Below are 11,171 nucleotides of genomic sequence, written 5' to 3'. Positions count from 1 at the left end.
GAAGGCTTTTCCTGATGGTCCCAAACTCCCAATTCACTATTTACCAAACATCTTGGTCAAAATTATGTCACCTAGTTTCTAAGCTTTTATTTTCTGAACTATACACTCATTGCTTCTCTTTCTTCCTCATGAATAAGTTATGAAAACATGCCTTCTTAGCAAGGCTTTCCTGACAACTTTGACACTTAATTGACAGCCTCCACCACACAGGGCATTTCAGAGCTCCAACACTATAAATGAAGTATGATCTACTCACATTTGTTTGTCCTGTTTTTCTTTGGTTTTCTGAATGAAATACAGTTTGTTCAAAACACAGTACTAAGGCAAATATAGTCCTTTACAAAAAAAGATTGTACATGTCTTTGGCTCTCCACACCTGCAGAAAAAATTCAGTTCTGTGAAGTTCGAAGAAATGATGGATTAAATCTTTAAAAACTGTCCAGTTAGTAATGGACAGAATCATTTGACCCTATGGCACATTCTGTCATAACTGAGTAATTGTATTTCATTTAGATTAGTTTTTGTTCGGCAAGCCCACAAACTATATCCTCCCCTAAAGGAAATGACAATGTTCTTTAGATTAGACCCCAGGACTTAGTCATTTGCATTAAAACATGGGATAAGTGGTTAATCAGGCAGGGTTGGTTTCTACCTGTCACTTGTAATGTTGACAAGTCAAGAGAAATCTAGGTGCTGTTTCAACAGGTGGCAGTTAATTAGTCTTTTTTAGTTGGCATGTCCAGTTCTCTCCTTCACCCTTGTGTTGGCACTAAAAAATGTATGTTAATCTAAGTTGGGTAAATCTGGATTCCTGATTCAAAGAGTTAAAGTTTGCTCTTGGGTGTTATTGCAATGTTATACAGCCACCATTTTTTATCAGAAGCAGTGGCATTTGGGGCCATTGTCTAGCTAGAGAGGACTGAGTATAATTCTCAGTACCAGGGTTTTTTTTTTTCTTCTTTCTCTTTCATTTTAGGCACATGTGAATTTTGTTTTGTATGAAAAATGACTTTTATTGATCTCTGATGATGAATTGAAAATTGGAGCATCTGTTTATAGTGTGGGGCTGATCCAGGATTATGTTGTGACTGATATATAGATATAGATATGAATCCATATCTATATCTATATCTATACATACATATATATATATGTATCCATATCTATATCTATATATCTACATATATAATCTTCTTTTCCGATTGGGTGAAGGTGGTATTAAATATGGGCATGCAGACCTCTTTCCTTAAAATCAATTCCATTTCTGTCTAGCCACTCTCTATATTTCTGTGTTCAATTTCTCTCTTTAGCCTTTCCTAGTGCGTATGTACCACTCTTCACTTGAGGTCTGGAGATTTGAACTCACCAAGTGTAGCTACACAATCCCTATCTCTCTTTGACCTCCTAACTATTCTTTCTCCAAACACTTGAAAGCTCTTCTGCCATAGTCCAAGGTACATGTCAGATTATGCCTAGCTTTCCTATCTGCATTATAATGTATCAGGTGAAATCAAAGGTATGTTGGTGAATGTCTAGCTTACTTTCTGTGAAAAAAAAAAGTAAACCTGACACCCCTTTATGTTTAATTTGCATTATTAACACTTTCTTAAGTCTAGACTATCAACAACTTGAAAAGTGACAAATGTAATTGATGCAAATAATAATAATAATAATAATGATAATAGCAGCAGCTGGTATTTACATAACACTTTAAGGTTTGCAAAGCACTTAACAAATATTATCTCATTTGATCCCCACAGCCCTGGGAAGTAAGTATTATTATCCCTATTTTACAGGTGAGTAAAATGAGGCAGGGGCTGTGACTTGCCCAGGGTCACACAGCTTGGTAAGCATCTGAGGCCAAATTTGTACTTTGGTACAATTTGATCCCTTCATTTTCTGTTATTTTCCAAGTTTGTGTTTCAGAAGAGAGATTTATTCCTCCTTGGGCATGTCCATTCCTCACATTTCTAAAATAAAATTATCATTATCTAGTTTTCTTTGCACTGACTCTTCACCATTCTGTCTGCACTTAGACATCATCCTCATCTTCTCTCACAAGAACCTTGGACTCCAGTTCTGATAGGTGGGTTTTTAATTTGAGACCCAGGTCTCTATTACACTTTCAGTCTCTTCACCCCTTACTCCTTCTAGAGCCCTTTTATGTTTTATCACCCATTAGAATGTAAGCTTCTTGAAGACAAGGACTGTCTTGCTTATTTAGTTTTTTTAATCTCCATACTTAGCCCAGTGCCTACCTGCTGTAAAAAAACAATATGTACATATGTATGATTGTGTCTATCATCTAGTTTCTATTGATTATCTAGTCTTGTGCCAGATGGGAGCTAGTGATGGAAACATAGCCAACATGTTGTATATAGTTACTGCCCTCTAAAAGTTTATCGTTTAGTTTAATTACTGGCTATATTCATCTTCAACTTTACCCCAAAGTAGTTGTAGTAACTGACCCACACCACTAGAGATCACTATGATTACCATTAGGGAGTATCAGGGACTCAAGGAGAATCTGATTAAATCTCTGGAGTCTCTTTTATAATTCTGAGCATTAAGATAATGGAAGTCGGTTTCACCATTTCATGTTTTATCAACTGCACAGGGTTTCATTTTGCCTTTTCATTGTTTATAGACTAACCATGCAGCAAACTGTCTCTTTTTGGTCAACTCATCAAGGAGGGGATCATAGCCATCTTCTTCTCCATCCAGATTTCCCCAGCTTTTATTCCTTATCCTAGACCTTTCCTGGTACTTGACTACAGTGCTTCTCCGTGTCTTGGTATGGACATAAGCCTGGAATCTTGAAAGGTATACCAGTGGTTTATACTCTTCTTTACACACTCCATTCTGTTATGGACATTTTCTCTTGCCTCCATGTTTTTGCACAAGAGGTACCTCAGGTCTGGAATTTATTACCTCATGGCTTCTGATGTGTAGAACTTCTAGCATCCTCAACTTTGGTGCCATCTGCTGTAGAAGACTTTTCCTGACTTCTTTAATTATTAGCACATTCTCCCTCTTAAAATTACTTTGTATTAGGATCATAGATTTAGAAGGTGAAGGGGCCTCTGAGTCCAATCTCATCATTTTATAGAGGAACTGACGCCCAGAGAGACTGTGACTTGCCCAAGGTTACGCTGATAGTAAGCAGCAGAGGATGTATCTGAACCCAGGTCTTCTGTTTCTAGGGCTTTTCACTATGCCATGTTGCCTCTCTGTATTTACTTATTTGTGCATATGTAGTATCCTCTCAATCCTCAATATGTATTGGCATGTTCTATTTCAATTTTGACTTTCCTTTTCCAATGCCTAGCACACTACCTGGCATAAAATAGGTGATTAATACATGTTTGGTGAATTTGGTGAACAAGATTCAGTCCATGCTTTCAAAGAGTTCAGAGTTCTTCTCAAACAAAGAAATCATATTAATTTTAGTCCATACTTCTGTAGCCCTTTAAGGTTTGCAAAATATTTCCTTTCCCATGACAATCATGTGAAGTTGTGTTAATATTGTTATTCTCATTTTACGAAGAAGGAAACTGAGGCTTAGAAAAGTGATATGTGATCAAGATCATATAACTTCTGTTAAAGTTGAATCTTATACCCAGGATTCTTAGATACCAGGTTATTTCTGCTGTACCACACTTCTCTAGCTATAAAATGCCTACAAAAATAGCAATTAACACTTTGCAGGCTCCTAAATACCTTGTGGTTACTTCTGAGACCAGAATTCTGCCCTAAAGCAAGGCCATAATTATAGGAGGCCAAAGTAGCCATGTGTAGTCCCATCTAGATGGTCCATTATCTGTTTCGCCCATGGAATCCAATTAACAAATTGTATTTTTCCTTCTTCCTTTCATATGTTAAATCTTTTATTCAAAAACAAAAATTATTGCCTGATTTGATTCCCCATATTGCATAATTCATTCTGGGGCCACTAGTAGATGTCTTTTTAGCAATTTCCTTGGAGAAACTTTACCCAATTACCTGAGATACTGCAAGGCTTGCTTTGTTTATTCTGTTGTTATCTATAGTATATTAAACGCTAATTTCTCTTAATAGCTCCAGGCCTTTGTAACCAATGGTCTGTTCCATCTACACTCTAGAGGTCTCATTGACATTTCAAACTCAACAGGTCTATAACAGAACACATTCCCTTGTCCTCAACCCTGCCCTAGATCACAATTTCCCTGCCCTTCTGGTGAGGATATTCTTGTAGGAACTCAGGTTTGCAACCTGGGTCATTCTCAACTGTTTCCCCTACCTAACTCTTCGTATTACTTGCCAGATGTTGTGCATATTATGTCTTGCATCCACCCCCATCTTTACATTTACATGGTCACTGCCCTAATTCAGGTCCTAATAGCCTAATAATAATAGTTAGCATTTATATGATCACTTTAAGGTTTGCAAAGCACTTTACAAATATTTTATAACAACCTCGTGAGATATGTGCTATTGTTATCCCCATTTTACAGATGAAAATACAGGCAGTTAGCAGTGAAGTGATTTGTCCAGGGTCACACAATTAATGAGTGTTTGAAGCAAGACTTGAACTCACGCCTTCTGGACTCCAGGTCCAGCGTGCTATACACTATACCACCTGTCTACCTCTTATCTGGACTATATCAAGAATCTCTTATTTGTTATCTCTGCTTCCAGTGCTTCCCTTCCTCAAGCAAACCTTCAAATAGCTGTCAAAGTAATCTTTCTAAAGCACAAGTCTAATCACATCACTCTTCTGATTTAAAAACAGAAATATCAGTCCCTTACCATTGCCTCTGGAATAAAATTCAGATTCCTCAGCTTGAGTTTAAGGTCTAATCTGTCCCAGACTACCTTTCCATCATTATTTCACATCGATTTCACTTCACATGTGCTAAGTTCTGGCCAAATTGGACTAATAGCTATTCCCCGATTTTTTTTTTTCTGTGCTCTCCTGCATCCACTGATCCACAGAGGCTGTCTCCTATGTCTGGAACTCATGTCTGTCTTTCAGAATCCTTCTCTTCCTTTAAAGTATGGCTCAGGCACCACTCCTCCCACACAGCCTTCTCCTAGCCCCTGCCTCCAGCTGCAAGTGATTTTTCTCCTCTTCAAAAATGTTAGCAAACTTTGCTTCTCTCCTTTGCCCTATCACACTCTACCTTGGGTTATATTTATTTGTGTAAACATCATATCCATACTAGTAGTTTCTAAGCTTCTTGAGTGCAGGAACCATGCCATTTTTTATCCCTAGAAACTAACACAGAGTCTGGAATATAGGAGATTCAAATGCTTGTTGCTGTATGGAGACTATAGATGCTACCTTGATTTCTCCATTGGAAGGACCCCATCCATCCATACATGCCATTCATCAAACATTAATTAAACATCTATATTTGTAAAGCCCTATGCTAGGGCTGGAGAGCAAAATATAATATTTGTCCTGTGCTCATAGAACTCACATGAAGAATATGATCTATATACAGATGAATATAATAAAATTAAAATAGGTAAATGTATAATACAAAAGGTCAGGGGCAGCTAGGTGGCGCAGTGGATAAAGCATTGGCCCTGAAGTCAGGAGGACTTGAGTTCAAATCTGGCCTCAGACCAAACACTTGACACTTACTAGCTGCGTGACCCTGGGCAAGTCACTTAACCCCTATTGCCTAAAAAATAAAATAAAATAAAATAATAAAAAGTCCAGAGGACTCCACTCCCCCTCTGTTCCTGCATGTGACAGGCACCCCTCCCCTACTCTGCCCCATTTCCCCTCTCCCTCCTCCCTATCCCTAGACTTTCCCCCCAGCCAGAGTTTGGCAGTGGGACCATGTTCATCAGCACTAGATTGAGTAGGCTTTAGAAGGCACTTTTGCCAAAGAGCCTTTTACTAGTACCCAACGCCCTTTGGATATTATTGGCTCTACTCTTTCAACATCATCAGAATTTCTTTGCATATAATCTACAACCTAAAGAATGACTTGCAGATATTGAGACTGATATGTGTAAGAATAATTTGTCATGATTTGAAAGATACATTTTGTAGTAGCCTGCTCATATAACATTTTAGGATATCTGAAAGAAGATACGGCAGCAGGAAATTCGCATCCTTTTCATTGGGTTCGTGGATTTTGTCAGCTGTCTTTGACTTGATCCTTGTGGAAACTGTGTAGCATTCATTTAGTGTCACAGCCAGTAACTTGCCTTCTGGTTTTCTTGGGCCTGTATTTGCTTTGTCTGCACCATGTTACTGCTCCATTCCAAGAGTTCAAGCGACACCAATACTGAGCCAGTTTTCCAACACAAAAAAGACATTGGCTTATATATTGGGTCTACAGCTCAACCTCTGGTACCGACATTTGGTTGTAGCCACAAGTGGTATGATTGCCGGTATGTGTTAAGCCAAATATGTGTTAAAAGCTCATCAGGTTCTTTGCATACCCCGCTAGATGGCAAAGTTGTTTCCTGGACACTTCAACTCTTCTTCTTTTATTTGGACCCATGAAGTCAGAATTGGAATGGGAGCAACACTAGACATTCAGAGACAGCAAAGAATGGAATTGCTAGATCGTCAGCTTATGTTATCTCAGTTTGCATACACGAGGAGACAATGACAGCAGCAGGGCGGGCGGAATGATTGAAATCGATTTTTCTCTCCTATATGTCAGAGATGGAATGCAAATGCTAGAGATGTCCAACAGTCTGAACAAGAAGAGCAGGTGGCCCAACTCATAGAGATGGGATTTTCTAGGATAGATGCTCTGGAGGTCCAATAATGACCTTAATATAGCTACCAACTTCCTACTGCAGCATTGATGAGCCTGAGGAATTCAGTTGATGTGGTTGCTTGCTATCTGAGGCACAGGCAACATTTGCCTCCTGGACGACATTGAAAAGTCTTTACCAAGTGAATACAAGGCAACAAAGCAATGTCTAAAAAACTAAGTTATAATGTTGGGTAGAGGGTAGGTATGCCCTGATGCTCCCATGCCCTTAAACTCCAAGGTTGTTAAGATTATATTATCTGAAAATAATTTTGCCATTGGTTTAGCTAACATGTTGTTTTCTATTTTCATTTTGAAAAATTGGGTCTTTTTCTTAGTTTTGTGAATCAACAGTAAAGGATTTGTTACAGTATATGTATAAAATACTGAGAGAGTACAAACTTATACAGCAGCTCAATGCCACACCGGAGGGGAAATGAAGACTGTTGTAAGTGATACTACTTTTATTATAGTACATCAGCCCACATAATCTTTTGATGGCAATAATAATCTTAAAGAGGAAAGGGAGTAATGTTATTTCAATAAGGACATATCAAATTATTCTTTGTAAAAGTTTTTTTTAATTGTATTATTTTTTTCTCAAATTTATTTTTGAAGCTAAAGGACTATTCAGGCCATATCCAATACCACCTGGATACCAGAAGCATGATTTATATATCTATTATAAATTGTATTAACTAGGAACTAAGTAGGGGAGAGTGGAAGCACTGAGTCATACACTTCTCATTATTACCAACCCAGGGCAAATTTTCTAGGCCTTTCTCTTCGTGTCTTCCAGAAAAAGCTACTGATTAAAAGAGCCTAGAAGAGTCTCTGAAACAACGAAAAAACTCTGAAAAAAAGGCTCTAGGGTTAACTCTCCCTTGAAAATCCAAAGTAGATCTATAATCAGGAAGAGATTTAGAAAGCAAAAGAATAAAAATGGGGCTAAAAAATAAACCACCTTAATGGCAGCCAACCCGGTTCAGCAGGATCAGAATGATTTCATGGATTATCATGTTGACCTGAATAGAATACTTTATAGTTGACATGTGTTGGATTTGTGAATAGGCTATCCATCATTTTCAGAAAGTGGAAATGAAGAACTCTAGCCTACCTTTTTTGTCTCATTCTTGGACTAAGTATTTGCCTGCTGAAAGCCTAGATTGATTGTTCCTGGCTGCACCACCATCATTAGCCTCTCTAGAAGTGGCACTTCCTGGGAGCCACAAACAGGAATCAGAGTTGGAAAGGAATGGAAAATGGGAGGGGTGGGGAAAGGCAAGTGAAAAAAAGGGAGAAACGCAATTCCATTTGTTATCTGCAAAGTGAGCAGAAATGGATCAGATTGATTGAAGTTTAGGTACTTGAAGCTCATCATAACAAAGTTTAAAATGTGTGTATTTTTTTTAAAAAGGTCAGAGGAACCGCAAAACAGATACTGGAATGAATCACTTTTAAGGGGCCTTATAATACCACCCTGCTGGATACTGGCATTAAAGAAAGATCAAAACAAAATAGTCCCTGCCCTCAAGGAGCTTACATTCCACTGGATAGGGGAGGGTGAAAGAAGAGGAGATGGGCAATTATAATACCTACATGGATCAGTAGACACAAAGTAATTTGAGAAAAGACAACATACCAAATAATTAAGAAGATGAGGAAAGATTTCATAGAGGAATCCAGAGAAGTGAAGCTGAGAAAGATGCAACTTCTAGGCATGGGGGAGGAGATGAGAAATGGAATGTTGAACTCAGGAAAGAACTATTCATCCAGTTTACTGGAGTGCAGGGCATGTGACAAGAATTAATATGAAAAAAGACTGGAAAGGTGGGTTGGGGGCAAATTGTGGAGTACTTCAAAAGACAGGTTAAGGAGTTTGTATTTTATCCTGGAAGCAATCAATAGGATCTAAAGGCTTATGCTGTGGGAAAAGATATGGTCCTTCCTGTGCCTTAGAATTCACATATTCACAGCAGGGGGGAGTCTTCCTCTCATAACAAATCACTCTAACTGGGACAAGTTAAGCTGTGATTTTAAAAAAAATATATATGATGAATCTTTTACTGTTTTCCATCTGACTACAGTTAATATTTTCTCCCAACAATATGTGATACTTAATAACTGAATTGACCCAAACCTATGATTGTCGGAGCTTGCTATTTAAAGTTAGACTTTATGGGACTGTAATTGATATTATTCTTAATCTAATTCCAGGTATGATCATCAAGAAATGCTATTGAGCCAATGATCCACGATGCCAATAACCCTATGGAGGTTGACATCTATGAATTGCAGGTGGAGTTCTCTCAGGGAAGGCTGGGAGAATGACTTTTGGCATTGGTTGAGGTAGGATTCTCCTGACTCAGTTTCCCCAGTATGACATTTTTCTTGAATTAAAAGTGCCCCACCTGCTGACTCTAAGCTTGACCATAACATTTTCTTAGTACAATTGGCTGCCTATATGACTTTAGCCTGGAATTGACATTAATGGATGTTCCCTTATTATAGCTATGTCCCTATTTTCTTTTTATGGCAAATTTCTATAATCATGGCAGGTGAACAGTATAAATGCAACGTTAAATCTTTATCTCCTAGGCTAGTACTGGAGCACACCTGAGCTACTGTGAGTCTTTTAGCCTAGAATTATAGTCCTTTCTATATTTAAATAACTAAGTAGATGAGTCCTTGGAGTTGTCATTTGCCTGTCATTATTATATATAATTGTGTATAAAATAAAGTACTTAAATACTTAGAAATGATATAAGAATAATTGGACATTGATGCAACAGTTTATGAGACCAAGCTATTATTCTATTAATTACTAAGACTAAATCAGAAACATCTTCAGTTTTGTTTTGAAGCAAAAAAAAAATTAGTGTAATCATTTTCTTTAGAGGAGAGTAATTTATGGAATATCTTGTGTTACCTAAATGAGAAAAGTCTATTTTATTTGGGTTTGTTATTTAATTTGGAATTATCACCTGGTATTGAGCATGTCTTGAAGTACAACCATGTTGTATTATAAACAACTTATTTTCTATGTACTATTTTGAAACTGATTACTCAATGTATTTATATATTCCATCCTAGAAACCTTTTGCTACAATTAAAGCTAATTGGCCAACTTTTAAATGAATTCATTTTTGTATTAGAAGTCATCTTTTAGGGGCAGCTAGGTGGTGCAGTGGATAGAGGACCGGCCCCGGATTCAGGAGGAGCTGAGTTCAAATGCGGCCTCAGACACATAACGCTTACTAGCTGTGTGACCCTGGGCAAGTCACTTAACCCCATTGCCTAGCCAAAAAAAAGAAAAGTCATGTTTTTTTTAAAAAGTGTTTTGTTATTAATTCCTGGACCTGCAATTTCACTGATACAGGGAACTCCCAGGTGAGGGAATATCCTCTACCAATGCATGTCAACCCCTTCTCTTCAACTTAGTTTTAGAAAGTTGCGCAGAGTACTGAGAGGTTAGGTGACTTGCCCAGGGTAGCACAACCATTATAGAGACAGGATTTGAACCCAGGGCTTCCTGAATCTGAGGCCAGCTCTCCATTCATTTTCCCACACTGCCTTCTACAAGTACGTATATGGTATATAAAGTTCTACGACAGCAGACAAGGAAGAGATCATTATTTTTTCTGCTCAAATGAAGTCATTCATGCATTCTATGCATGTTGTGTTATGAGGACTTGTGCCGGGCTCCTTTGGAGAGACAGAAGAAAGTGAAACATTCAAGGAATGAATTCATAGTTAAGCTACAGAGACAATGTTCTAAACTAGGGACCATTCCATATGGATTCTGAAACGAAAGGACCTGGAAAAAATGGAACAGTTGAAAATAATACATGACAGTAAAGAGAGGATGTCGTTGGTTATACTTTGGGAAAACCTCCAACGTTTCTTCATTTCAAATAATTTTCCATGAAATATCCATTTAATTTACCACCTCCATTCTTCTTCATCCTTGTATGATACTTTAGGGTCTGATTTTCTTTTCAAAAGTGCTGATTAGAAATGTTTCTAATGATTCCCTCTATGATGCTGACATAAGGTATGCCTTGTGGAAAATTAAAGATTCATCCTCCCCTCCATCCTGTCTACCTAAGAGTGTTATTATGGAGTTCCCTCATCCTCATTCCCCATCTTTTTAGTTCAAATACCCTCTGTGAAGGCCCATTGTAAGAAATACTATATACATATGGGTGTGTGTGTGTATATATACATATATACACAATATACACATATACATATGCACATATATACATATACATACATGCATACACATATATGTATATGTATATATACATGCACATACACAGATAGATAGATAGATAGATAGATAGATAGATAGATAGATAGATAGATAGATAGATAATCAGTTTGGTGGTAATGGGAGTGGGGCAG

General features: G+C 37.7%; 1 pseudogene; it reads left to right on the top strand.

Moving 5' to 3' along the window:
• The first annotated feature begins 5,830 nt into the window (after window positions 1–5,830).
• Window positions 5,831–6,816, top strand: LOC114043649 (annotated as a pseudogene).
• Window positions 6,817–11,171: the final 4,355 nt, after the last annotated feature.

This window comes from Vombatus ursinus, unplaced genomic scaffold, assembly GCF_900497805.2.
Source record: "Vombatus ursinus unplaced genomic scaffold, bare-nosed wombat genome assembly UNPS02014770.1, whole genome shotgun sequence".
Classification (NCBI taxonomy): domain Eukaryota; kingdom Metazoa; phylum Chordata; class Mammalia; order Diprotodontia; family Vombatidae; genus Vombatus; species Vombatus ursinus.
Note: the sequence above shows the minus strand (reverse complement) of the source record. Positions and strands in the feature narration are given on the sequence as shown.